This window comes from Molothrus ater, chromosome 7 (assembly GCF_012460135.2).
Source record: "Molothrus ater isolate BHLD 08-10-18 breed brown headed cowbird chromosome 7, BPBGC_Mater_1.1, whole genome shotgun sequence".
Lineage (NCBI taxonomy): Eukaryota > Metazoa > Chordata > Aves > Passeriformes > Icteridae > Molothrus > Molothrus ater.
Genome location: NC_050484.2, coordinates 26,331,999 through 26,352,390, shown reverse-complemented (window position 1 = coordinate 26,352,390; position 20,392 = coordinate 26,331,999). Strand labels below are relative to the sequence as shown.

At 43.0% G+C, this 20,392-nt stretch overlaps 1 protein-coding gene across 1 annotated transcript in view; it reads right to left on the bottom strand.

Moving 5' to 3' along the window:
* GLI2 (GLI family zinc finger 2) overlaps positions 1-4,167 on the bottom strand; it is a 187,534-nt gene extending 183,367 nt beyond the window's left edge. The window contains exon 1 of the mRNA XM_036387227.2: positions 4,130-4,167. The gene's annotated coding sequence lies outside the window, so the exon portion shown is untranslated. The remainder of the gene's footprint in view (positions 1-4,129) is intronic.
* Between the last annotated feature and the right edge of the window lie 16,225 nt (positions 4,168-20,392).

Below are 20,392 nucleotides of genomic sequence, written 5' to 3'. Positions count from 1 at the left end.
AAAGGTGACAGCCAATCACAAATAACTGTGAAACGATAAGAAAAGATTCACCAGTGACTAATGTATTTGGGCAGTCATGCCCATGACAGTATCAGAAACGCTTCCACTCATTACAATAGGAGCCCAAGGGAGCCTATTTTCAATTTTTTTCTAATTTGGGTGTCCACTTCCAGGCACTGAGGCCTCTTTTTGCTGTGGTACTGAATATTCACAAATCCCAAACAATTTTTACAGCTTTGACCTTCTGAATTAAAGGACAATTTTCCTGTTCCCTTTGTGCAACACATTTCATCTTTAGTGCATTTGGGTTCACTTTGTTTATAAGAAGTTAAAGGTTATGGGTTGTGGTTTTACAGTAGCCAAGAGCGAATGAACAAAAGTTCTGTGGCCTCTCCTGGACTACACACATCAAACATGTATTCACTCCCAACTGGAGCTGGTCTATAGAAAATTTGACCTGATTACCCACTATTTCCATTCCACTCACTTGTTCACAAAGGAAACCTGCAATTTTGCCTCTTCAACTATCAAGATTGCCATACAAGATGCAATTTTCATTCCTTTTACACCAAACACCAGTTAGTTTCTAGAACATGCATATATATGGGATCTGCTGTATACACAGGTCATGAATTGTACATATTCCATGCATGCACACAAATGTGTGTACATACATGTAGATATGCACAGGCACACATGTATTATTTGCCTTTCTAACACAATGCCTTCTTGCTGTCATTCCTAGGAGGATTCATTCTTTGCTGTTATTTTATTTAGTGTTGCATTAATTAATTCCCAAATACCTACAAGTTGTTTTGGTTTTCTTTACAAGGGTCCTGGCAACAGAGCAGAAGCAAACCCTAAATACCACTTAATGTTTTGTGGCAAGTTGTCCAAATGTGCAACTGTTTAAAACATTTACCCAGGTACATAAGGGGGTTGTGCAGCTCTTGAACAATGCCCTGGAATCTTTCCCATCAGCAAGAAAGCGGACAAAAAGCAGAGACCGCTTAACCTCAATGCCTTAGCAGCAAGTGAGAAGTGCAAATATTGCATTTCTATAAAGCCCTAGAAGCTTCATAGAAATGGAGTGGCAACTAATTAGTTTGATGCTATAGTCACATCTAATGTTCCTAAGTAGCTTCTTTGAAAAAACTCACTGCCTTGAAATCCTTGGCCAGATTATTAAGTGGAGGCTTTGTGGCGGGGCAATAGATAGGTGTTTGCTCCACAAATACATACAGATTTTGGTGACTGCTTACTGAATCCACTGCCTTCACTAATCTGCACTGGAAACTTCACTATGAACAGAGCACTTCTCAGAGTACAAAAGCATGAAGTATCTGTGTACCTTTCAGACTACAGGGCAAACAACTGGCTTACAGTAGGCCACCAAAAACAGGGGCAGGCAGTTAACCAAGTGTCTTCTGAACTTGCAAACAGAGAATGAGAATAATGAAACTGCTATTAGGTCATATGCTCTACCCTGTCCTTAAACTAAAAAAGAGATGTGTCCAGAGGACTGAAAAATTCAAACGTTCTCAATAGAAATAAAGTATCGGGATCATGAAAAATGTATTTTCAAGTCAGACAAAACCGTAGCAACCACATAACCCTTTCTGTATACGGCTGATCACACAGCCCCAGAGCCTGTGCAGCTTCTATACAACTGTGCCACTGAAAGGGAAGTTGTGGTATAAACTTGTAAGATCATTAGAATCACAGAAAACATAATCAAAAATGGTTCTTTGACATCGAAGTTCAAACTGGTTTTCAAAACAATGACAAAACCACTGCTCATTATATATAAGAAGCCAGAAGGCTGTCTTTTCTAAGTGTGACTTCAGTGTGACATTTGGGAATGCAAGCTGCTATGTATTGGATGTCTGAGGTCAAGTTCTATTCTCTTTTATCCAAGTATAACCTGGAGCAGCTTCAATGAAATTATGCTAGATTTATATTGACATATGCATCTAGTTCAAATTCTTCTATGGCTCTAATTTTTCTCTAATTGAATGACCTAACACAAATAGAATTTGTCCATCTGTATACATCCCCTTTGACACACTGGAGAAAAAAAAAAGAAAGACATTGAAAGGAAGTTGGAAACAGTCCTCGAGATCTGTTTTCCTTTGAAGAACAGCAGTTGCATTTCTGGGCACTTCAAAGTCACATACTTTAAGCAATAACAACATTCGAGATGAAGTGAATCTTACCTCAACTTGCTTTAAAGATCAACTCTTTCACAAACACACACCAGAGGTTGGATATACGCATACCTATAGATTAACAAGTTCATCTTCAGTCAATCAGGCACTTTGCAGTGCTACAGATAGGTCATGCTTTCAATCAAATGACAAATTTCCAGGAGTTGTTTACAGTGGAAAAGCCATAATGAATTTCACTCGCTTGTTAAAAGTTGTCAGTTTTGCAATAACATTCAATACATTTTTATTGCAATTCAAAGTTTGACAGGTGTCACCATTTCCTGACGTTACAGCCAAAATACAAATTACCATATCCACCCATCAGAAAAGCTGAACCAAACCAATTCACCAACTGTAGTTGCTGTATGCAGCAATTATCACACAATTCAAACATCTCAGCAGCATAAACAATTAGTTAATTATCTAGCACAATCCTCTTTTCCAGGTGAATTTAGTTTCTTTTCTAATGAAGTTAATTTTATTAGGTTTAGAACTTAAAAAAAAAACCAAAACAAAACCAACCCCAAAAAGACCTCCAAAGTTTTTCTTAAAGCAAGGTAGCTAGAACAAGCAGATAAAATCAGCAAGTCTTACAACAAATCAGTCTATTCCACTTGTGTGTATTTTGAATTTCATGGCTTATTTACTTAACTTTTTTGGCACCAACTCCACAGCACATGCCAATACAGTATTTGTTTAAACGCTGTTTTATGCACATGCTAGTAACGCTTACTTTCAAATTTTTGTACATCCCAAGAGCCTCAGTTGAAAAAAAAAAAAGAATAAAAAGAAAACAGAAGGGGATTGGTAGGGGGTAGACAAGCTTTTACAACTAGCACCTTTATCTGTGGCCGTAAAAATATAAACACCATACACCAACAAAATGCTAATTTCTGTAAGCACGAAGTTTTCCAGCACCTGGGGCAGTATGAAACGCGAGGGCAGCTACGGGAAGACACAAGTTTCACTGGCCCGGCCGGCGATGACCCCCACGCCCGGACATTTGGCCGCCCGGGCCACGCACCGGGGGCCGAGCCGGGTCCCGGCCCCGCGCAGGGGGCACCGCACCCGCGGCTCAGCCGCAGCCCCGGCCCGGGAAGTTCTGAAGCCCTGGCTGCAGGTTAGCTAAATGAATAAATAAATAAATAAGCCCGTAAAGCTCGGAAAAACCGGCAGCAGGACCACTGATAAATCACTCTAAGCCCCCGCGCTGGAAAAGTCAGGTTTCCCAGGAAATGATGGCAATCACTTGAGGCAGAAAAGGCATCTAGATGAGCCCATCTCCCTCCCCTCCTCCCTGATTGTTTTAAAGCCACCGAGTCCGGGGGAAAAACTCTCAACTCTCTAAGTCCTTAATAGGATTGGAGTCCGGGTCTCTCCAACCCGCTCCTCATCACACAGGGATCAAGTTGCAGCAGGGAATTTTTTAAATTCCTCAGCAAATATACTTGTCGAAAGATTGCCCCTCCCGGATGGGGGGATGACAAGGAGGCGAGGGGGCAACTTCATTTTTCCTCTGAAAAAAAGACAAACTCAATTCTGGCTTTGGGGAGCTCTGCCGTCCTCCGGGAGCCAGGGCAAGGCGGTCCCGGCAGCAGCCCGGGGCTGGGACTGTCACCGCAGCCCCCGGGAAAAACAATGGCCGTGGAGGCACGGTCCCGGAGGGGTCTGGCGGGGAAAGGGGGGGACACAGCGGACACACGCGCGGCCCCATCCTTCCCGCTCACCTGCGAGGTCGGGGGGACACACGGGACGGGCCCCCCTGGGCACCCGCTGCGAGGAGAGCCCCTCACCAAACTGAACCCACCCTCACACACACCCCCCACCGGCGCAGGGCAGCTCCAGCCAAAGCGGGAGAAGAGGAGGGGGGGGAAAAAAGAATAAAAAGCACAATGAAAAGACACAATAAGCATCAACTTTACCCAAAAAGCGGAGCAGCAAGTTTTCAGCAGACGAGCGGTTGCCGCGGAGCAGCGCTGCTCCTCCGGACCCCCATCATAAACTTGGGGGAGGGGGGCGTGGGAGGGACTTTCCCTCCGTCCTTCCCTTTTGTGCCTCTCCCCCGCTCCGCTCCGCTCCTCGCCAAAAGCTGCCGCGGATCCCGGCGGCGCGGTGCTCTCCCGGCTGCAGCCGCGGAGCAGCTCCACGGAGGCGGGCGGGGAAGGACGGGGAGAGAGAGAGGGAGGGAGGGAGGCAGGGAGCGCTGTGGAGGGCCGGGGGCGGCGTGCAGAGGTGAGGGGCTCCTGCTGCCCATCCGCCCGGGCCGCCGGCGGGACACGGCGCGCACACGTACACCTACTTTATGTATATAATAGATATACGCACACATGCACACACACGAGGGATGAAGTTGAGCAGCCTGCAGGAGGACGCTGGAGCGCTTTCAAGCCCTGACACAAGAGGAAAACTGGCTCTAGGGTCTGTTTTCTCTTCCACCCGCCCTTTAAGAAAAAAAAAAGAAAGGGAAATCTAAACCTTCCCACCCTTATGGCGCGGGAGCAGCGCACCGCTCCGGATCTTCTCTCTCCACCCCCCAGCCCCTTTCATCCCGGATCGCCCCCTCGCCTCAGCGAACCGCACCATTTTGGGTGCGGGGCTTTCTGTGGGATCCGCTCCGCCAACCCAGCCCGGCCGCGCCGCTCGGGAGCGCCGGGAGCCCCCGCACACCGCGCTCAGCTGGAGCACATCTGCAGCGAGCCCACACAAATCCCCCTTCTCGAGGAAAGCTGCCCCCCTCCCCAAACAGCACAAGTTTGGCTTGTGCAGATTCGATCGCGGAGAGGCGGGGATGGAGCTGGGGGTGGTTTTCCTCCAACTTTGGTGGTTGCTTTTTCCCCGCGAGTTTGCGCGACTTTTTCAAGCCCCCGCCACAGCAGGGCTGGAGGCAGCAGAGCTCCGCGGAACATCCTCGCACACGGGCGGCTTTACCCGCCAGAAACATCCAGGGGGAGAAACGCGTTCATTAAAGACTGTTCCCTAAACGCGATAAGCAGCCTCGCCGGAGGTTGAATCTAGTTTCATCCTCTTGTTTTGGGACTAAGGCTACGAGGAGGGGAGAAAAAATCTCCAAAAAGTGCCCCACTCCCACCCCGAATATCTTTGCTTTTGCTCCATTCTACATTAAACAGCAGTACCAATGAGAAACGCAGCAGCCTGAACTTGGACTTTGGCCAGGCTGGGCTTGTTATTTAAATTGTTTTGATTTCTTTGGCTATGGAATTTATCAAAAGTTTAAAACACAACCAGATGCTGTTGGGAAGGGTCACTGCGCTGTACTCCAGAGCAAGCTCAAACTCGCCGTATCATCAGGGTATCTGACTCCGGCAGGATTATGGCCAGTACCATGGCAACCGCATGCCACATCAGCCCCCAGCTTCACTTTCAGTCCCTTGGGCAGTGTTAACATTTGCCAGCGGATTTGCCCGACACGCAGCCCAGGTCCGGGCAAGTGGAAAATGAGCACAAACCACTCAGAAACCTCCCTCTTCTAGCCTGTGCAAAGCAACCTGGCTGGACTGCTTCACACGACAATTTTAATCCTAAAAACCAGCTACCAATTTGGGTGCCTTCTGTCTGATATTTTGCACACATAGCTTTTTCTCATTTTTTTCTCTTTTTTTTTTTCTTCTCCTTCCCCCCCCCCCCCCCCCCTTATTTTCTGGATGTCATTAGAAGGCTAGTATCTGAGGGTGACAACTGGCTCACCATGCACTCCCAAATCCCATTTATTCCATTCAGATAGCCTGGGAAGGACTGTGAGGCAGGTTATTTTGCCAACCACCAACACTGCAACTTTTTTTTTTTTGGTCAAAGTCTTGCATTAATATGCACACAGTGTTTTATCCAAAGAAATTCTCTCTCTCCGTGGTACACATGCAGTCAGTGCTGGCACAGCAGCACAACCTTACCCCATCCAAGTGGACAATTTTGTGCAGAGAGGAGTTTCATTGCACCTACTACTGATAAGCACCATGCAAGGGAGAGGAGGCTTTGGTTACCAAAAGAAGGATCAAAAAAAGTCTTTGATCTCCAAAAACAAAGCTCACTCTTATTCCCAGGTTACTTTACTTGGGAAAGATGACCCAGCAGCTTGAGATATAGGTTAGAATAACAGGGTTTTGGATGGATCAAAACGACAAGCTGGCAAAACAATAACACTAGATATGTTCTAAATTCCTGCTGCACAGTGATAAACATGTGTACATCCAGACTCCTGGCCAAGAACTTATTTAAAATCAAAAGAAGGAAGAATTAAAGGATTAATTCAGAGTTATGTAAAGAAGGACAGTTTTCCCTTCTAGAATTCTCACATGCCAATCTTTTAGAAGATGGAGATTTTTAAGCCTGAATGGAAACTCCTCCTTTTTGTCTGAAGGATGACGGCTGGCGATGGCTGGTGACGGCTGGAGTTTTTTGAGAACTTTGAGTCGGCTTTTAGATTATCTGCCTGCTGTAGCAGGATCTATCCTTCCCTCTCCTGCTCTGCTCATTGAACTGCCCTCTCTTAATCTTCCATAGGTGTCCGAGATTAAATAGACGACAGGATGACTGACATTTGGTACACATAAAAGAACCAAAATATGAACAACGGGTCAAAGTGCAAACCTTCCCTCTTGTCTTCCCTCCTGCTCTTGTACAACTTGATAGGGATGAAACCAAGTAGGGATGTAAGGACATATGACAACGTGCACTTACTATATCTTGCTGTAGCACGATCATGTGGATATAGAAGATACATTCCAAAATGTTCAGGACTAAGGAAAGAGGGTCTTTTAATCACAATTTTAGAAAAAACCTCTCACAATGATAAAAGATTGACACACCACCAAGTCCAGGATTGCTAATCTGGGATCTGTCCCATTTCTGTTAGGTCAATGGAAAGAATCTGGAAGTTAGACTAGCCTCAATAGGCACAAATGTGGCTATTAAAATATTTGATATAGTTCTGAAAATGGACTGTAATTCTTTATTAAAGTACATCTTAAAAGACAATTGTTAAAAAAGCAGTGGGGAACGCTCCAGTCTGTTCTGTTCGTGTCTATAGAATTCTTTCTATAAATCTTCATAAATCCTTATGATAAATTAAAAGGCCCATTTGAGTATTCCAAAGGATATTCACAGGTAGAAGCTACCAGGGAAAAAAAAAATCACATTTAAATATGCTTCTCTTTTAGAATGTAGAAAATAATTACATGTGGGATGATCACTAGGAGATAGAAGCCTAAACCCATGTTTCACGCGACTCATATCTTTATGATGCCTGGTTTAAGTCCAAGTGGGAAGTAGTACATGACCACTTCTGCCCTGATTTAAACAGCTGTACCAGCTCTGGGGTCAATGAAGTTGCACTGAACCTGAATGTACCTCGTATCTATTGAATGTAATTAATCACAGTGATATTTAATGAATTAACAATGTCATGTGTAATGCTGGCTCAGGATTTTACTAAGAGAATGGGAAAGATTTTTTGGCACACTTTCTTTTTTTAAAGTTGCCCTGTTACCTGGGGGAAATGTAACTGTGGGTAGACAATGAGCTGATACTCATGGGGTTGATATGCAGCTCTGATTCCTATCTGCCTCCATGTATGTGTTGTCTCTTGTTTAAAGCTTCAGTGTTAAGTTTCTCAAGGCAGGTGCCATCTCCCTGCATTTTACATTTTGATTAAGCATTATTTTATTTTTCTTCTCTCCAAAGTATATTCAAATTATAACTTCAATGTTAATTTCCTGGTAGATGCTGCTTTGGTTTTGTTTGTTTGTTTGTTTTTGTGTTTTATTTGGTTTGGTTTGGTTTTTTGGGGGAGGATTGGGAGGTTTTCTGCTGCATTGGAAAGATCAGTTTTTGGCTGGTTTAATCTATACTGGATCATGAATATTGAACTAATACCATAAACTCTTCTAAGGGTTTTCTGTGATTACAAAATGATACTTCTATACTATATCAGCAAAGAAGGTGCTACATCTATTTACTGCAAAACTGGCCTGGAAGCCTGCCTGTCATTTCAGAGAGCATGCAAGTTCTTATTCAACTTCAAATTGAAATGCCCTGCTAAACAAGACCTTATTCACATGACTATATACACTGAAATTTCTGCTTGTAAAATGATAAATAAATCATTTGACTGGGCATTCACAATGGACCAGGGATACACACACCATCCTTACCTGTCTTAGCAGAAGGACAGAAGTTTCTTCAAAGTGCACAGAGCCCATCATGTCTGCATGGTTTTCAAGAAGTGCTGCTGCACTTGTGGCTGCTCCTTGCCAGACCCAGCCTGCTGTCACACTCTGAGAGGGCCCTTCTCACTCAGGTCTGAAAAAGGAAGCACAATTTGCTCTAAGACTGGCAACGCCAAGATCAAACTGCAGAAAGTTTCACATGAAAAGCTCAGGGATAAGTTATGCTTCTCACAGTGTTTCCAGCTGCAGAAAAGCAGCAGTGCATTGTGCTTATGTGGGGAAAGGAAAACAAGCAACCCTGCAGAAGCACTGCTCTCTGGCATAGATGTGAAAACAAAATGTGCAGCTTCTGAGGGATGGTCTTTTCTCATAATCATTTGCAGTTTCTCATTCCTTATTCCTCTTCTCCCTGTCCCTCTAACTGCAGCCCCCTCTGCCAGCCAGGAATGGGCTACAGGGCTCTGCCTGCCTGGGAGGAGGGAGCAGGGCAGCACAGCAGCCTTGCAGGGCTCCTCTGGGCTTCATCTGTCCCCAGCAAAATGCTTGATTTGATGAGAGCCCAGATAACAATTCTCTCCCCAGGGCTGATTGGGTTACTGGAAATCTGTTGTCTCCTTATAGGGAAGAGGGGAAGAGAGCAGGCACAGGAATGCACAGAGTAGGAACTGGGATACCTGTGAGTGGCATTGTGTGAGGAACTGCAAACAGCTGGAATTGGCAAGGAACAGAAAGCAAAACTCGGACATTGATATAAAGTCAATGAGATTTGTTGGAAGCTATATTTATATTTCATGAGGGAAAACTAACAAGAAGACTTTTCATTCTGCTCCAGGAAGAGAAAATTTGTTAGGCTTTGCAGAAAAATAGAAATCCTTGTCAGTACAAAATGTATAACCTGGTGCTGTACACATTATACCATATTGCATATACACAGTGTATATATACTGATAAATAATTTGCAGAGATTTGCCTTGAGGTTGGACTGCTGAAACATTATCTACTGTGGCCAGTGCCTGTAATAAAAGTTTGTGCTTTCCTCCAGCCAAAAAACTTTATCCATTTAAACTTCATAGTTGTATAACCATTAATTAGGATCTCTAATGCTTATCTAATCCAAGGCCAGATAAAGAATCCCTGATACAGCTGGAAAGGAAATCCCAATTCATAGACCCAAATTCAGGCTACTAGATAATGCTGTCTCACAAAGAAATCCTTTGCCAGAGCTCAGTCTGCTTTATTCTGCCCTGACTTTAAGGGTATATAAAGCATTCAAAGTGATCTCATCTTATTTACTTTTGTAGATCACTTTTTCTAAGTCTTTTGGAGGAATCACAAATCCTCCATGCTGGATGGCATTTTAGCAGAAGCACGAACTCTTGTGCTAGTCCTAGTTTTAGGAGGCTGTAAAGGAATAAAAGGATTAGAAATAAGAATATGACCGCATCACTGACATCTCAGAGTTCTTGTGTACTAAAGGCCCCCTTCTCCAGATAACACATCCAGGGGTTGCAGAACAACAGTCAAAGTTGTATAAATACTAAGAGTTCTGGAAAGGGCTCCAATTTTTCAGTACTCAGATTTTCAGGGGTAGCCTGCCTTCTTCAGAAATGAGTTGTCTGTGAGTTATCTCAAGTCAAGCATCCAAAATACCCATCCTTTACCATGAATCCTGACTAAGAACTTATGGTGATGAGCAAAGAATGTGGCCACAGATACATGAAACTGCTGGCTGAACGGCAGGAGGTGTCTGAAAACTCTATTAAGCCAATGTGAATTTTCATTACATTTGTTGAATAAATGAGTGGCACAAACATCTGGAATCAGAAGTACTCCAAATCCCTAAATGATAGCCCTCCTATGTACTGCCCACAAAGGTCCAGCCCAGTTTTGCTGAAGAGACTTGGAACAGTTGCAATCATACCTAATATATTTCAAATTGGTTATATTGTTTATAGATTGCTTATGTCAAAACTGGTGAATTCTCTGGTGTGCTTTAGGATTTATGTATTCTAGTTCTTTGAAAGGTTTGTTCTTATTTGTTGCTACCTGCAAAAATATATATCTTGGCCCCAATTCACAGTGGAACAATGTTAGGTCATTATTCCTTGAATTGTTAGGCTGTAAAGAAGCAATTTCTCACTAACCTGTGACACAGGAAATTGTGATTCTGATGTCAGGTCATTGCTGGAGTTCCTTTTACAACAATCTGTTTTTCTTGTCAGCAAATGACATTTATGTATTATTTCTAGAAAGTGTAGGCTTCAGGATTTTTGTATGTATTCATTCAATATTTCTCTTCTGCCTTTTATTCTACATAGCCGGGAGTTTTAATATATGATTCAACTGATAAATAAATATATTTTGATTGATAGTGCAAATACCTGGCAGCTGAAACTAGTGCTATCTCAAAGTGCTTCTCAGAATAGTTGAGTTTCCTGCTTTTGTTTTCACTGTGATTTCTTTCATGAAGCACTGCAATGAATGATTAATGCTTGGATGCCCCTTTTCTCTGGATCTGCTGCTGAACTTAATGTGTTACTTTGTGCTCTGCATGGAGGGAGCACAACCCAAACTGCCACCGTGGCAACATTCTATACCCTATTTAATTGGGCTTGGTGTTAGGAACCACAGTCACTCGTGAGCTTCAGAGCTCCCTGTGATGAGAATAAATATTTTCTTACCAATGTACTGCAGCCTAATTCAGTTGTTTTATTCTATTCATTTGAAATTGGGTAACACGTAAAACATTGGACAGATGACAGTGTGCATATGTTTTACCAATAAATATGCATATTGACTACACAAAAAGTGGTTTACCAGCAGAATATGTTTTACATATACTTAGGGGACTGATGCTATAAAGCTACACATCCACAGAGACAAGTTATTTCCATTGAAACGCACACAGCATCAAACCTTTCCGCAGAATTAAAGCACCTCTCTCTCTGTTAGTGGTTTTGGGATAATAAGCACAGAAAGGGAGCTCTATAATACTAATATGATTACTTTCTTCTGGAACATCCCAAACATTTCCAAAACAGCCTAGATCCTGCTGGCTTTACACACAGGAGGTGATCTGTGCATGTCTCATGGGGTAAGCAGATGGGATAAAGTCCTCAGTGGAACATAATATATACACTAGGTCACATAACCATAGGCAGGACAAACATTGGAACCATACACAAAATTAACATCTTTCTCTTAAATGCAGAGGCTATTTAATTATCCAAGACAACTAAGATATGTTAATATATTTACAGAACAATGGCATCAGCAGAAGGTGACTAGCAAGGACCACAAAACTTTCACCAAAAGTCAAAAATTAATTTCTACCATCTCCTAACCATCCATTCATTTTAATCCATTGTTCCTGATGCATGGATTCAAATAAAGTTTTCCAAAACAGAATGAAAATTACAATATTTATACTAATAAAAAAAAACCAAACAAGGCAAAACAAATTCCATCCCCAAAGACTTCCAAAATTTGGAGTGAACAAATCCTAGAAAATATACTGGTAGCAATTTTACACATAAGAAGAGAGGTTATGCTACTAATGTGTAGTTTGCTAGTTTTTGATTTCCTCGGGATCAACAATCAAATAATTATTTAGCATAAAACACAGAAGGAAAAAAACCCATTGTATTATGTTGATATAAAAATGTGGGGTAAATCTGGTTCTTTGATAATACGATCTCTTAATAGGACAATTAATCTTCTAGTATCACTGCAAATGTCTCAATTCCAGCTGGCAGAGCTGATATGACATAACCTAAATGCTAAATGTAACATGGTGAGAATGACTCACCCAGGCAGCCCCAAGGAGAGCAGAGCTTCCCCCAGCCAGGAGCTTATGGCATGAGCACGTCCATATTGACCGTGCAGATTCTAATCAGTGCAAAGAACAACAGTCCTCTCTTCAAAGATCATCTAAAGAAGTTGACAAACACTGAATACAGCCCAGTAGTCCCAATTTATGAATATATTCCAAATATCAGAAATAATACTGTTAAAAGTCTTTCTATCATTTAGTTGCAGCACCCCTAAGCAACAGTAGGATCCCCAGAACTGGGATGGTAATTCATGGGATCCTGGTGCAGCCCAACAGTTTGTTTCATCCTGAGACTTCTCTCAGGAACACACTCTCCCCCAAATTGTGTGAAACCTGAAATGTTCTGAAATGAACACACTTAACCCAGTAAGCATTTTCTTGTGCCACTAAATTACATTTTCCCCTTCTGACCACAAAAGAATAAATCACAGTAAAAGTAATCACATACACCCTGAAGGATTGTCCTTGCCCAGACTTTTCCTTAACTTTCACAGAACGTCACAGCTGCCATGTGAAGTGTGCCACACTTTGGAAGACCATGAAAAAAAGAGGGTGAATCTACCAAGTATTACAGCAGAGCACTTTCCACCAGCCTGGGTTAGGTCGCTCACATTCCCAGGGGTGCTAGGCACAGCCCACCTCTGTTCCTTTCCAAATGCTCTCTAGAAAATGCTCTTTTTCTCCAGCTTTTCTAAAGAGTTAACTGCCCAGGACAAAGTAACTTAATCAGGTTCTGGATGAGTCCAGAAAAAAATGCAAAGCAAACACAGAAAAAGACTGGAGCTGATGTAACCTGAGACAGTGCACACCCTGTAGTCCAAAGGTGGAAAGCCCAGACTGTACTGTAGAAGAATAACTCAACCAAGAGTGACGCAAGCAGAACCACGAGAAAGCCCACAACAAACAAACCCAGCAGCTCAGAAGACCACAGTGGGCCCTGGGCCCTGCATGGGTACAGTCCCTGAGGAAATGGGCCATCCTAGATGTAAGTGCTTTCCTGGGAGCAAAGAGCTCCAGCCACAAGTGTGGTTCAGGGATTGCACAATTTGCAGCTGAGCTGCTGAGCTGTGCCCTCCTTCCCACCACCACCTTCAAAATGAGCTCCTGTGCACTGCAAAGCAGCTTCCTCGAAGCTTCCTCAGGACTCTGAGCATTGATGTTTCATTTTGTCAGCAGTCATCCTGGAATCACTGAATAGCAGGAGAGGGGCTCACATCTTCTAGTGCAGTGCCAACAACACAGTCACAGAAACTGAAGAGCAGCTTTAAACAACTCCAGTCAACACCGGCAGCAGCTCAGCAAGGGGAGCTCAGCCTCATGAAGTGCTGCCAGCAAAGGGGAAAGGTTCATGACATTCAGGAGGACTGCATGGTGCTGTGGGGACTTTCACTGTAGAACATCTGGAAAAAGGGCTGGAAATGAGTTGCATATATTTTTACAAAATCCATTTTCTGATTTACCATATTTTTTTGACTACTTCAGTCTCCTGAAAGGGTATGCCAATTTTTGTTCCTACAAAACGGTTTGTAAGATCTTTTGGAAACAAATGGTCAGAGACCTCACCTTGCACTTTACCTGAAGGATGTTGAAGCAAACATTGCCTTCTCCCATCGTGCCAGGCATTGTCTCAATGCTGACCCAGCAGGAGGATTGCCATCAGCTGAGTCACCAAGACCACTTCCTGCAGCTCCTCTGTGGTCCTTGAGGAATCCAACTCCAGAGCAGCACTGACCTTGTCTGCCCTCAGAGGGCTTTGGGAGCCCAGCATTTCCATGTGAGCTGCTCTCTGAGGGGCTCCTTCATTCATGTTAAGCTACATGGTTCCACTGCAATGGGTAAAAGGTTATGAAGAGAAGGAAGCACAGTAGGAATCTCCCTGTATGGAAATCACATTTGTGACGATGATTTTACAGCACCCAGCACAGACACACTTAAGCAGCAGTTCAGTTGTGGTGCAGTGCATGGGGAGAGTACAAAACCCATGGCAGGCAGATCTGATGGAGTGAGCTATGGAGATGCACTCACACAAGCAGCAAGAAAACCCTCTGAAGCTTTCCATCCTGGGTTCCCTGTATGTACCACATCTGCTCCAGAACGACGGAACACTATTTTAAGCACAGTTTATGGAGTTTTTAAAAATGTTATTGGGACTATATTTTGTATCCCTTTGCCAGTAAAGCCAGATGACTGCACCATGAGCTAGATCTCCAGATGGTTTAAATCACAGATCTTGCTCTAATTTGCTCCAGCAAAGGATCTGGCCCCATGAGTCGAACTACACGAGGTAGATGAAGCTATAAAGAATGTGCCAAATGAGCTAAAATAGCTTTTCTAAAAATAAATACTATAGCAGGACTTCCAGTGCTACACATAGGCATTAGGCCTGTCAAAATAGAGTTGCCAATCCCAGGCATTCAAAAATCATGAGTTGGACATAAGGCTGGCTTAAAAAAAGCCCACAAGATTAAAAAGAAACAAGCAAACAGTAATATCTATGTACCACTTTTGGTTTGCATTCTTGGTGTTTTTGAGTCTTCAGGACAAACCTTGGTCATCTTTTAAAGCTTCCTCTGTTTGGGTTTTTTTTTCCCTTCTTTCCCCCTTGAAAGGATCAGGGCTAGAAACTTGCTGCTAAGAAAAGAATGTTAAAAAAAGAGAGAGAGAGAGAAAGATTCTCATGTAATTGCCTGACTTCAGAAACTAAGCTTTTAAGAAGAATATCATGAGACTCATGATAAAATCATGAGAGTTGGCAACACTATTAGTGAGCTGGAAATGATATAAAGCTCCCACTTCTGCAGTCTATGAAGTATTGGACTTTTAGTCACAAGCTTTTTATGCACAGAAAAACTGTCACTGCCATATAACTGGGCTTTTCATTGCCACAGTCTTCAGATTTCCATTAGATCAATTCAGATAGTTTCTAGGGACCTTCTGTTTGTATGCAGTCAAAAAGTACTTGGCAACAAAAGACTTGCAGCAAATTGCAGATGGACACAAACAGGAATGGGCTCAAAGCAGACTGGAGCCTGAAGGAAGGGCTACATGTGGGCGAAATGAAGGATTTCCACACGCCTCTATTTGCTGGACTTGTACAGCTCTCTGAAGAGCCAAACCCTCCCCCCAGAGATGGATCTGCAAATCCACCTTTTACACTGAAAAACTACTAGTAGGGAAAGAACAAACAAACCCAGGGAATTGCTTTGACAGCTTGACATCTGCAAAAGGCATGGAAAAGATTACCGTGTAACAAGGGCAAGGAAGCTCCCAGCAGCATGGGGCACCAGAAGTGTCCTGATTATTGTGTCCAGTCAGTGCTAATCTGCCACAACAGGAGTAATTCAAATTAGATGTGTGAAGAAGGGAGATCACCACCTTCCAGGACACAGCCAGTTTGGGGTATCATTCCTCCTCTCAAAAAGAGATTGTGTGACCTGTATGGGTTTGATGCTACCACGGTACAACAGGTCAGTCTAGTTGTAACAGGCTCCAGTCAATTCTGTGAGATGCCAAGGTCCTTACCTAGGTCACAGGAAAGTGTGAGGATGCTCCATGCCCTTGAAAACCTATTAGGAAGCATTGATCCTCTCAAATGAAAGTTTGAAAGACTTGCACTAGAGTTAGGAAAACAGATACAGATAGGTGTGAGTACATCACACCTCTCTGGGACTGTTAAAAGGCCCCCACTGCTGAAACAACAGCACATGACAAAGTTAACACATCCTGAAGTGTAATTTGTTATTTGCCTTTGTATGCAAAGCTCACACATGTTCCTTCAGAAGTGAAATTTCAAGTGCCAGTGCCTGCTTAGTGGCTAATGGAGCTTAAATCCCCAACACTGATGGGAAAATCTGTGCTGCAGTTTTAGCTGGAGAGATCTTGATCCTGAAACAGCTCATCTGCTTCCTCAGCACAGACTGCAGAGCCAGGAGAGCACTGTAGCAAACTGAGTCATGGGTAAGGGAGAAGTCACCAGGACCAACTGTCATCAATGTTGCACCAAAGTAAGGCAGGAAAAATCCATCAAGCTCAGTGCATGACACTAGCACAAGTTCCAGTAGAATTTCTTAAGGTTATAAGTAACAAGTTCAAGGGGAGAAAATCTGCACCTAGATGAAGTGTCCTGTGAGTCAAGGTTATCTTTCCAGGTGTCTGCAACAATTTATGGGTTTGAGTGAAACAAGAAATATCTGGTAGTTATAGAAGAGTTTGCTTTGAATTTTGAAGCCAGAATTGGAACCTGAAGAATCTCATGCAAGCACAGGAGCATCAGGACTGCAGATTTTATTGCTGCAACTTTCTGAAGTCCTGGACCTGCTCAAATGAAAAGAGTTCATCACTTGCAAGAGAAAGAGGCATTGAAAAACTCTCTAATGTGGAGCAGGACAGCTACCAGCTTTTAGAAAGTATGTTCAATTTGTTAAGCATTCAGACAGGAAAAAAATTGTTTTGTGACATAGTGCTGGGCTTTTTGAGATGCCCTGTGTCCAGAAATCTGAAAGAGCCACAACACACATCCTAGATCTGTAGGAGAGTGGTTTGGCCAACACACTCCTTCCTGCAGAGCCCCAGAGGAGCTGTGTAAAAGGGTCCTGTGGAGATGCAAAATGCATCTGATGTATGCCCATCATTCCTCAGGAACCATGTGTCCTGCAGTGTAGGTACTGCAATGTCAAACTGAGCTCAGATGAGATCCATCACTAAGTAAACAAACTTGTTGAATTCTAAACAAATTGGTGAGGAGCACATCACCATATCTATTCTGGTTCCAATGCATTCGTACATGAAACAGTTCAACTACAAAGCTGGCAAGTAGACGATGCTCAATTAATGGAATGGGCCTGAACGAGTATTTCAACTATGACAATCTGCCATCTAGTGGGAAAGTGAAATTTACACCTTAACCAGGAACTGAGATGGCAAAAAAACCTTTGTGAAACCTGGCAAGAGTGGAACGACCTCTTTTAGATAAGTGGGAGTTGCACAGACAAGGCTCTCCTTGGATAAGCAACCCTCGGTAGGCATTTTACCCTCCCAAGAACAGTGAATCTGGCCATAAATGTATAACATGAATATGTAATGTGTTTATTCCATATATGATGCTCATAACATTACTTGTGTGAGTTCTTGTGTATTTACATTGGTTAAAAGTCACCATCTAGTCCTATCCATGTGATAACTTAGCACAGCCAAAGTCACCTTCCAGCTACCCAGCAACAAAATTTCACGCAGCTAAGGGAGACCACATGAATTCAGAGCAGGCCCAAGATGTGTATATAGAGCCAAATTTCCCCATAGGATCCTGTAGCATTCTGTTGGTGATTAGCATCCTGAGGATCATACCACCATTTTGGAGCATAGGAAATCTGATTCTCAGGATACCCCTGAAGACAGCAACTTTTTTGTGTGGGAGACACTACTGTGCAGCTGTCAGATAACTGCATTTTTGGAGGGAGCTGCTTAGGAGAGACAATCTGTAAGGGTCAGCACTTCTCAAGAAGTGAGTAACTTTTTGTTTATGGTAAACGTATTTGTGGAAGTTTAATGGTAGCTGTCTGTTTGCATCACATACATTTCTGGCATCTGTGGAATTAACTTTCAGTTGCTGCTGGCTGGCTTTTGCCTGACCCTGGAAAACAAGAAGGTACCACCAAAACACTCCTCAGTTCTCTTACATGTCACCATCCAGGTAATTTCCTCCACTGTGACCATGGTATTCAGGAGGGAGCCCACATTTCATTGTCCCAGTTCAGGTCTAGTCAGATCTGATCAGTTTGCTACTATTGGTATTATACAGACATGCAATTCCTTGCCATGGAAAGATGTAATAACTGGCTCTTGGTTTTTTGTTTTTCTACAGGACACAAAGACTTTTTTTAGTCTGAAGTTTTAATCAGTTTACCCAAAACTGTAAGTGTTCTAAGTCCAACTCTGCCATCTTGTGGTAGATATTAAAAGGTACTGTTTAACTTTTTGCCATTTCTGGCGATAACTCTGTATACTGGATATAATATGTTTGCTGAAGACCCATTGTGCCAGCCTTCCAGTAACTGAAGGAGGCCAACAAGAAAGATGGAGAGACTTTTTACAAGGTCATGGAGTGATAGGACAAGGGGAAATGTCATTAAACTGAAATAGGGTAGGTTTAAATTAGATACAAGGAAGAAATTCTTCACTCTGAGTGTTGTGAGACATTGGCACAAGTTGCCCAGAGACGTTGTGGATGCCCCATCCATGGAAGTGTTCAAGGCCAGACTGGATGGGGCACTAAGCAAAGTGGTCTAGTAGAAGGTGTCCCTGTCCAAGGCATGGGGGCTTGAAACTAGATGGTCTTTGAGGTCCTTTCCATCCCACACCATTCTATAATTTCACTATTATAAAGTATTTGTAGTAAATATTCTCCTCTGCATTTCAAGGAAAACCTCTATCCTTCAATGAGATAGGTTAAAAAGTGAATTTCCTCGGAAGCTGTTTGCTTTACATTTTGTCTTGGATAATGAAAGGCTGACATTTGTTTCACATTTGTGAGGAGCTGGCTTGTAGTCAGGTTTACTTCCCAGTTCTCATGCAATGGTTCCATGCTGCAGTGTTTGGATTATAAACAGGGGACTATTTAAACTCAGGCAATTACTTTTCCTCCTCACTGAGGTCTAGGCAGGAGCCAAGTTTTGAACAAAGCAGTTCAGTCAATTATATGCAAAAATTATTATAAAGTAAAGAACCATTTAAACCTTTTTGGAAAACTGGTAGTTGCAGAGTGCCAAGACTCAACTCAAAGTAGCTTCCTCTCTGAAACCAGTGACCTAGCCTGTCTCCCACACTGGGAACAGACACTTCAGAGGAAGGAGTAATAAATCCTACTTTCAGAGAGTGACTCATCTTGGTCTTTTCCTCCTTCCCTGTACAGCTAGCAGTTGGCAAGCCAGGGAAAACAAACACCTTGTTCTCACAGTGACGTTGCAGTCACACCTAGTGTAGCAACATGAACTTCCCTTCACCCTGTCTCCCCATTCAGGTCTCAAGTGACCACCTCTTGAAATGAAACCTTGGCTTACTCAGTATCTGAAAAAGCCTCAGCTTGGTCTCACCCACACCTTATAAAGGATTGAAGTGCTCATGGTCTGTGTGTCAAACAAAACCACTGCAGACTGGCAGGGAGCTCAGCTCCAGACATGGAGCAGAACACTGCCACGATGAGCTCAGGGGAGTCTCCAATCACCACAGTACTCAGGGGAGTTGAAGAGACCACCACTTTTTCAGCCTTCACACATTTGTGAAATTTGCATTTGTCCTATCTAATTTTGTTCTCCTGACACCTTTAATACTGGTGTGCACATCCTTTTAGATGTAGCAAGGCACTGGATTTGGAGCTCTGGTTTGAAGCCACATCAAATTGTGTCAATGTTTTGCATATATAAACATGGATTGAAAGTTCTGGTGTGACTTCCCATTCCCTTCTTCGCCTTTCCCTTCTTCTACTAAAATAATTTATGCATATAGAACTGCCAACTCATGAACAAATCTGTAGAAAATAAAAGGTGTTGCAAAGGCCATACAAATTAGTGCCTTACATCCAGCCAAGCTCATCTCCTACTTCCAGTCACATCAAATTGTGATCTTTATCCTCCCAGTTTCCTACCTGCTGCAGAGATGTGTCTCCTGCGGCACCTTGGAGGAAGCCAAGCTTGGCAGCTGAGGAAGCCAGATGTCAGGGTCTACAAAGAAAGTTTTCAGCAGTGGCAGCTGCTTGTCAGATCACATTCCCCCGAAGGCTTATGTTTGGCTCTGATGGTGTATCTGTTGGTGGCCATGGCTGGTCTTCCTAAAAGTCATATGTGGGATCAGCTCCCAGTGGGAAACTCAAGTTTCTTCTCCTGAAAGGCAGTCTCCACTGATTTGCAGCTCTGAGAAAATGTTCGTTCTTTTTTCTCACGTTCTCAGAAAAGTTTATGTTCACTTTGTATAAAACTGAATTATTAAGAAAGGTGATTTCTAAAGAAGAGAATGAAACCCCTTTTATTTGTACAGTTTTAAAGTATAATTTCCATAATAACAAATATATACATTCTTACCTACAAAAGTTTTTATCCTTGGATAGGAACTGGCTTTGGGATACTTATGATGGGTATTGATTTTCATTTGAAGCAGAGAAAACTAAGACAGATCCTACT